Genomic DNA, 6,991 nt, shown 5'->3' with positions numbered 1-6,991 from the left:
CCATTAAAGACTGTGGAATACTCAAACGGGATACCACGTATCTCATGGACTGAAGAGGAAGTGGACAAGATGAATGTAATAGAAGGTTTACAATTTTGCTGTGATTGGTAAGTTTTCCTATAAGTGGCCTGACCTAGAGGATTTACGCAATCAAATCCTCAAACAATGTAAAATTAAAGGTGAATGCAAGATTGGCCTCCTTAGGCACATACATATATTGATGAGGTTTAATTTGATGGAGGATTTCGTAAATATACTCTCAAAAAATGCTTACTACATAATGGGGAAGAATGGAATAGCATATCAAATGAGGCCATTTATTTACGATGCAAATTTCAAACCAGGGGAAGAAACCACATAGGTGATGGCATGAATATCATTCCCAGACCTCCTCCCTACATTCTTTGTAAAGGAATCGCTATTTTCCCTAGCATCTGTAGTGGGGAAGCCAATCCAACTGGATATGACTACCATTAACATTACCCGTCTAAGCTATGCAAAAGTAAAAGTTCAGGTGGATTTGATTGCTTAACTTCTAGATTATGTAGAGTTGGAAGTTGTTAATAGAAGATCACAGATCAATAAAGTACAAAAGGTTAAAATACAATATGACATGCTTCCTAAATATTGTCATACCTGCAAGCTTCAAGGACACGTGGAAGAGGAATGCAGGAGCTTGCATCCTGGCGCTCAAACGAAAGGAAGATGAGGCAGTAATTGAAGGATAAAAGGAGGAGAAAAATCAAATATACCTACGCAAAGGAGATTTATCAATGGGAAAATTGTTCACGCAAAATGGAATCCCACAAACCGATCGAAGATTCAAGATTGTTAATGGCACCACCAATATAATTAAGGAGATAGACAAAGAAAGGTCGAGTGCAGCAAAATGTGTTAATATTGTTAACCCTTTTGATGCCCTACAGGTGGATGAGCTAGAGGATGGAGAAGTGCCTGCAGATACACCGGACGATTTAAACAATGACAAGCATGAACATCATAAAGAAGTAATCAGGCAGGAGCATGAAGAATTGCACTTCTCTGAAGGGGCAATAGATAAGAAATTACCAGTGGAGAATATAACAACAAATGCCCTCATGGGGAGGGAAAACCCTCAATATATTAAGGTGAGCTACAACAAAAATAATACAGATATGCCACAAGCACACACAGAAACTCCGGGAAAAACCAATTGGAGGAACAAAGGGGTAGAGAAAGACAATCATAACAGTAGCCATGAAGTAATCCAAGAGGGGATGAGCAATGGGGAGGATTCACAAAGTACACCTGCAACAGAAATAGAGAATGAGAAGGATGTGATGATTGTTAAGCACCAAGATGATGAAGTATCTCACGAATTGGTAGTACCTTTGCAGATTGATACCTCATGCACAAGAGATTTCCAGGGTCTGCAAGAAGGTACAAGTCCAGGTATCCTAATGATGGAAGATATTGCTTATAGAGACCCCAATGAACGACAACCTTGATAGAAACCTGCACAAAAACACCACCAATTAGAATTTTACATGAACTGATCTCACATCAGAGAATAGCAGACACATGATATGGAGGAGGAGGCCAACATAGAGGACAAGTGGAGGACTTTGAAGAAGCTGATAATCAGACCAACATGACCCAAGCATTGATAGATGCTGGTCTACCAGACACTAGCACCACTAGAGGAAGAAATAAGGTGGAGAACAAACCTATCCGGGTAAACCCCAAGAGGGGAGTGAAAATAACTAATAAATGAAGTTAAAGGCATTGGTCTGGAATGTGAGGTCTATTAGAACTCAGAAATCATTCCACAGAATTCAGATGCTTCATATACCATAAATTTTCCATTATTGCTTTAATGGAACCATTTCAAGATATTAGACATATTCATAAATACAAGAGGAGACTGGTAAGCAATATGCTAACTACAATCAGAATGGGAAGATTTGGGTCTTCATTCAAGAGCATATTCATGTTGGTGTATTATCAGATACTGAGTTGCAATTATCTTTACAGTTACAAATAGCAAGAAACTGGACAATCTTTAATTACTACATTTGTCTATGCAAAGTGTGATGAACAGGAGATGAGGGGTCTGTGGGAGGACATTCATAACCTCAATCTAAACATGAATCTACCTTGGTTGGTGGGAGGAGATTTCAATGTTACTTTTAATGATGAAGAAAAGATAGGGGGCTTCTTGTATGTCCACAGGACTATGAAGAATTTGCTATTTGTGTCAGCTCCTGTGATCTAGTTGACATTAATTTTAAAAAGTAGTCCATTCACATGGTGGAATGGAAGAGCAGATAGAGATTGCATATTCAAAAGATTGGACATGTTGTTCAAACAAGTTTGCATGGGTTTAAATGGTCTAGTAGAGGTTGAACACCTAGCTAGGACTAGATCTGATCATGCCCCTTTACTTCTCACTTCGGGGGGGGGGGTCAATCCTCTTACATTAGAAGACCTTTCAAGTTTCTCAAATTCTGGGCAGGGTCAATCCTCTTACATTAGAAGACCTTTCAATTTTCTCAAATTCTGGGCGGAGGCTGCAGATTTCCAGGAAGTAGTTAAAGCTCATTGGTTAGCTACTGACTGTACAGATATTTTCATCAGCCTAAAATAGAAAATGAAGAAGACTAAGACTGCACTATCTAATTGGAGTAGAGAAAAGTATGGGGACTTTTTCAAACAGATGCTTATTAGAGAAGAAATTGCCCGACTGGAGGAAAATTTATTTGAAGAAAACCTCTTTGTTGAAAATAGAAGGGTCTTGCAGAAGGCTCATGCTGAAATGAAAAAATATATCCACTATGAGGAAGAGTTTTGGAGGCAAAAAGCAGGCATTCAATGGTTTGTAGAAGGAGAAAAGAACACTAATTTTTTCCACAATTTAGTAAAGGGAAGAAGGTAAAGATTGGAAATAACTAGGATTCAAAATGCTGATGGTCTTTGGGTGGAAGGAGAAGAACAAGTGGCTACAGAAGCAATATCTTTTTTTTTAGGAGCGGCACTGAGGTTGTCCTTATTACAACATTTACCCAATTTGATCACTGATAAGATGAATAATGATATTAATGCTAGTCCAAGTATGGATGAAGTAAAGAAGGTTGTTTTTGCTGTGAATGGGGAAAGTGCAAGTAGTCCTGATGAATTCACTGGCCACTTCTATCAAAGTTGTTGGAGCATAGTTGGTGAAGATGTTTATAAAGTGGTGAAAGCTTTCTTTGAGGGATACACCCTCCCCAAATCTATAACACATACCAACTTGGTTGTATTGCCAAAAAAAGAAGTGGTCCAATCCATCTCAGATATGAGACCAATTAGCCTGAGCAATTTCCTGAATAAAGTTATCTCCAGAGTTTTACATGATAGAATTGAAAGAATGTTACCTACCCTAATTTCAAAGAACCAATCAGGTTTTGTGAAGGGTAGGAACATTATTGAAAATGTGTTACTGGCACAGAAGATCATAGCAGACATTAGAAAGAGAGGGAAACCATCAAATATGGTAATAAATCTAGATATGGCAAAGGTATATGACAGAGTCAACTAGAGTTTCTTGGTAAAGGTACTGGAAAAATGGGCTTTGATACTAGAGTTAGGGACATGGTATGAAGACTAGTTGCTAATAATTGGTACTCAATTCTTATAAATGGACAAACACATGGCTTTTTCCATTCAACTAGAAGAGTCAAGTAAAGAGATCCACTCTCTCCAGCATTGTTTGTCTTAACTGCTGAGGTACTGTCTAGAGCTTTAAACTCCCCATTTGACAATTCAGACTTTAAAGGTTTTGGGATGTCAAAGTGGAGTGACAACATTAATCATTTGGCATATGCTGATGATACAATCATATTTGTATGTGCTGACACTAAGTCTGTGAAATTAGTTAAGAATGTGCTTAAAGAATATGAAGTTCAATTAGGGCAGAAGATTAACAAAGAAAAAAGTGCATTCGATGTCTATCATAAAACTGCTCTGGCTTAGATTAATACTGAGGAGGTGGAAACTAGCTTCAAAAGGGAAAAATTTCCAATGATGTACTTAGGTTGTCCCATTGGACATGCAAAGAAGAGAAAGGTGCATTTTGCAAAATTATTGAAGAAAATCAACAGTAGGCTACAAACTTGGAAAGGGAAACTTATTTCCTATGGAGGCAAGGCTGTTTTAATCAATAATGTATTGAGTAGCATCCCCATTTATCTAATTTTATTTTTTTTTATAACCGAGAAATCCATCTGTGACCGGCCCTTTGGACCAATCACAACCTTCTAAACTCAGTGGATAATGGGCCCGCCCCTCTACCCTTCTCCACTTAAATGCCGGGCTTCGCTTTGCATGGTTTGGGGATTGAACCTGCGACCTAAGCCACAAATCCTCCACCTTTTGCCACTTGAGCTAGGCCACTTGAGCTAGGCCTTGGGGGCAGCATCCCCATTTATCTATTATCTGCTACTAATCCTCAAAAATGTGTGATTTTGGACATGCATAGAATTTTTGCAAGTTCTTTGTGGAATTTCAAAAAAGTGGGGAGAAATAAACACTGGGTTGCCTGGAGTGACATTTGTAAACCTAAGGAGGAAGGGGGCTTGGGATTTAGATCTTTATTTGATGTCTCCAAAATACTTTTTGCTAAGCTGTGGTGGATATTTAGAACACAAAAGACATTATGGACAAACTTCACGTGGAACAAATATTGCAAAAGAGTGAGACCCCAATTGGTGGAATGGAAAGGGGGAACTCAGACCTGGATGAACATATTGGAGGCCAGAATATGTTTGATCAAGAAATCTGGTGGGAACCAAATATGGGGCACTCTAGTGTATGGTTTGACAATTGGACTCAATTAGGGTCTCTGCACTATTATTTGCCTATCACTAATGAGCATGACACAATCAATGGGAGGACATCAGACAACTTTTCTAAAATGGGAGATGGAATGTAGAAAGGATACAACAAATTCTTCCTGAAAAAGTGAGTAAACATGTTCTTACTCAAGTAAATTGTGAAGAAAATTCTGAGGTATGGGATAAGCCCCGGTGGATGTAGAATAAATCAGGAAAATTTACTGTAGGATCTGCCTAGGATAGCATCAGACAAAAAGGAGATGTTCAACATTGTTTTCAGTATATTTGGAGTAGAGGGGTTCCTTTTAAGGTATCCTTTTTCTCGTGGAGGCTTTGGAAGAAGAGGTTACCTATTGGGGAGGCTCTGATAAGAAATAGGATATGTGATGAAATGATTTGTTGTTGCTGTGGAGAAGGAGTTCAAGAAACAATAGAGCATTTTTTCATGATTTACCTTGATTCTAAAGTATTATGGCTTTTCTTTGCAGCAAGAACATTAGTAGATGGTCCATTTATCCACATGAAAGATAGTATTTATAAATGGTGGCTGACAAATGGTGTACCAAAGGTCAAGCCTATCTATAAGGTTGTTCCCATGTTCATTTTGTGACACATATGAAGAGAAGAAATACAATAAAACATGGAGGGAAATTATCAGCAATTAGCATGAGAATGGAAATCTGCAGAAGTCTGGTGTACATGGCTCAAAACTTATATCCTTGGTTACATAATCTCCCCACATCATGGATTGACCTAGTGCAATTCCTCGAAGCATATACACCAAGGATTGAGTACAAGATGGTTTACTGGAAAACTCCTAGTAGGGGATATAAGTGTAACACTGATGGGGCTGCAAAAGGGAACCCTGATCCTAGCTCAGGTGCTTTTTGTGTTAGAAATGAAGCAGGAAACTTGATGTATACTGAAGGGAGAGGGTTTGGGGTGAACTCCAACCTTGTGGTAGAAGTTTTAGCTTTCAGAATGGGATTAGAGTATTGTATTAATCACCATTATCTTCCACTGACAATGGAGACAGACTCTTTAGCCATAAAGAACATATTAGATGGAGGGTGGGAAACTCCATGGTGCATTACAGTAGATATCACAAAGATAAAGAGTTTATTGGTGGAGTCAAACACAACTGTAGAACACACCTACATGGAAGGCAACAAACTGGCAGACTTTTTTGCTAAACGTGTCTATTTTGTAGGTACAGATCTCCTAACATATTCATCAATTCAAGAAATATCAAGAGAAGCTAGAAGTATATTACAGTTGGACAAGAATCAGACCCCAAATCTTAGAATAAAAAAAATACCAGGATGGTAATTTCAACATTAGGGGGAGGGGAGCACAACAAAGAACAAACAACAATTAGCAATTGCAATAACTACAAATCCATTCTTGAAATTGCAGAAATCTCCAATGGGTACCCAAATTGAAAATCAATCATTGGGGCAATGGGGAAATTTTCACACGCAAGTCGATATGAAGCGTGATTCACTTACTCGATTAGTTAATAAATGGATCTATGGATTCTTCTGGCTTAGACAGTGGTATTAGCTCCAAGCTGAGCTCAACCTGTCAAGAAAGAGAAAACATAGTGAAGATTACTACCTAATCGCCTAAGGGGTTCTGGATAAAGGGGAATTGGTCTCACCATGGTTGTGCAAGATAGGACTTGTAGTGCTAGGAGTTGAAGAAGCCTTTATTTGATTGATTTATGGCATTTGTGAGAGGTTTGAATGCCCTTGTAAAACAATCAAGACTCACTGGCACCTACGTTGTCAGCTCTAGTAGCCTGAAGGGAATCGACTCCACGTCTTCCGTTGTCCTCCATGGTTCTTCTGCTAGATGAAGTTCTGAAGAATGGCGGCTGGAATTTCCCAATTTCATTTAGTTTTGTTCTTCTTTCCTTTTTCTGTTTATTTTGTTGTTTTTGTTTGAGTTAGTATTGTAGTACTTTTGGGCCAATTTTGGGCTTTGATAATAAATGGTCAACTAGACCTCCTTTCAATAAAAAAAAAAAAAAAAGATGATATACTAATTTGGGTGTTTTTAAAAGAGAAATTAAATAATAGAATATTTAGAATTTTGTAGTTTGAAAATGTGATAGAACTCCTCTGTTTATAGTTAATAAA

At 38.1% G+C, this 6,991-nt stretch overlaps 1 long non-coding RNA gene across 1 annotated transcript; it reads right to left on the bottom strand.

Moving 5' to 3' along the window:
• Positions 1 to 1,052: 1,052 nt before the first annotated feature.
• Positions 1,053 to 6,759, bottom strand: LOC125869088 (uncharacterized). The gene is made up of 4 exons (XR_007446771.1): positions 6,511 to 6,759; positions 6,359 to 6,431; positions 1,369 to 1,494; positions 1,053 to 1,287 (listed from the first exon to the last, which is right to left on the bottom strand). It is a non-coding gene; the product is annotated as an uncharacterized LOC125869088 (long non-coding RNA).
• Between the last annotated feature and the right edge of the window lie 232 nt (positions 6,760 to 6,991).

Source organism: Solanum stenotomum, chromosome 6, assembly GCF_019186545.1.
Source record: "Solanum stenotomum isolate F172 chromosome 6, ASM1918654v1, whole genome shotgun sequence".
NCBI classification, from domain to species: Eukaryota; Viridiplantae; Streptophyta; class Magnoliopsida; order Solanales; family Solanaceae; genus Solanum; species Solanum stenotomum.
The sequence above is the reverse complement of the archived record's forward strand: the minus strand, read 5'-3'. Positions and strand labels throughout refer to the sequence as shown.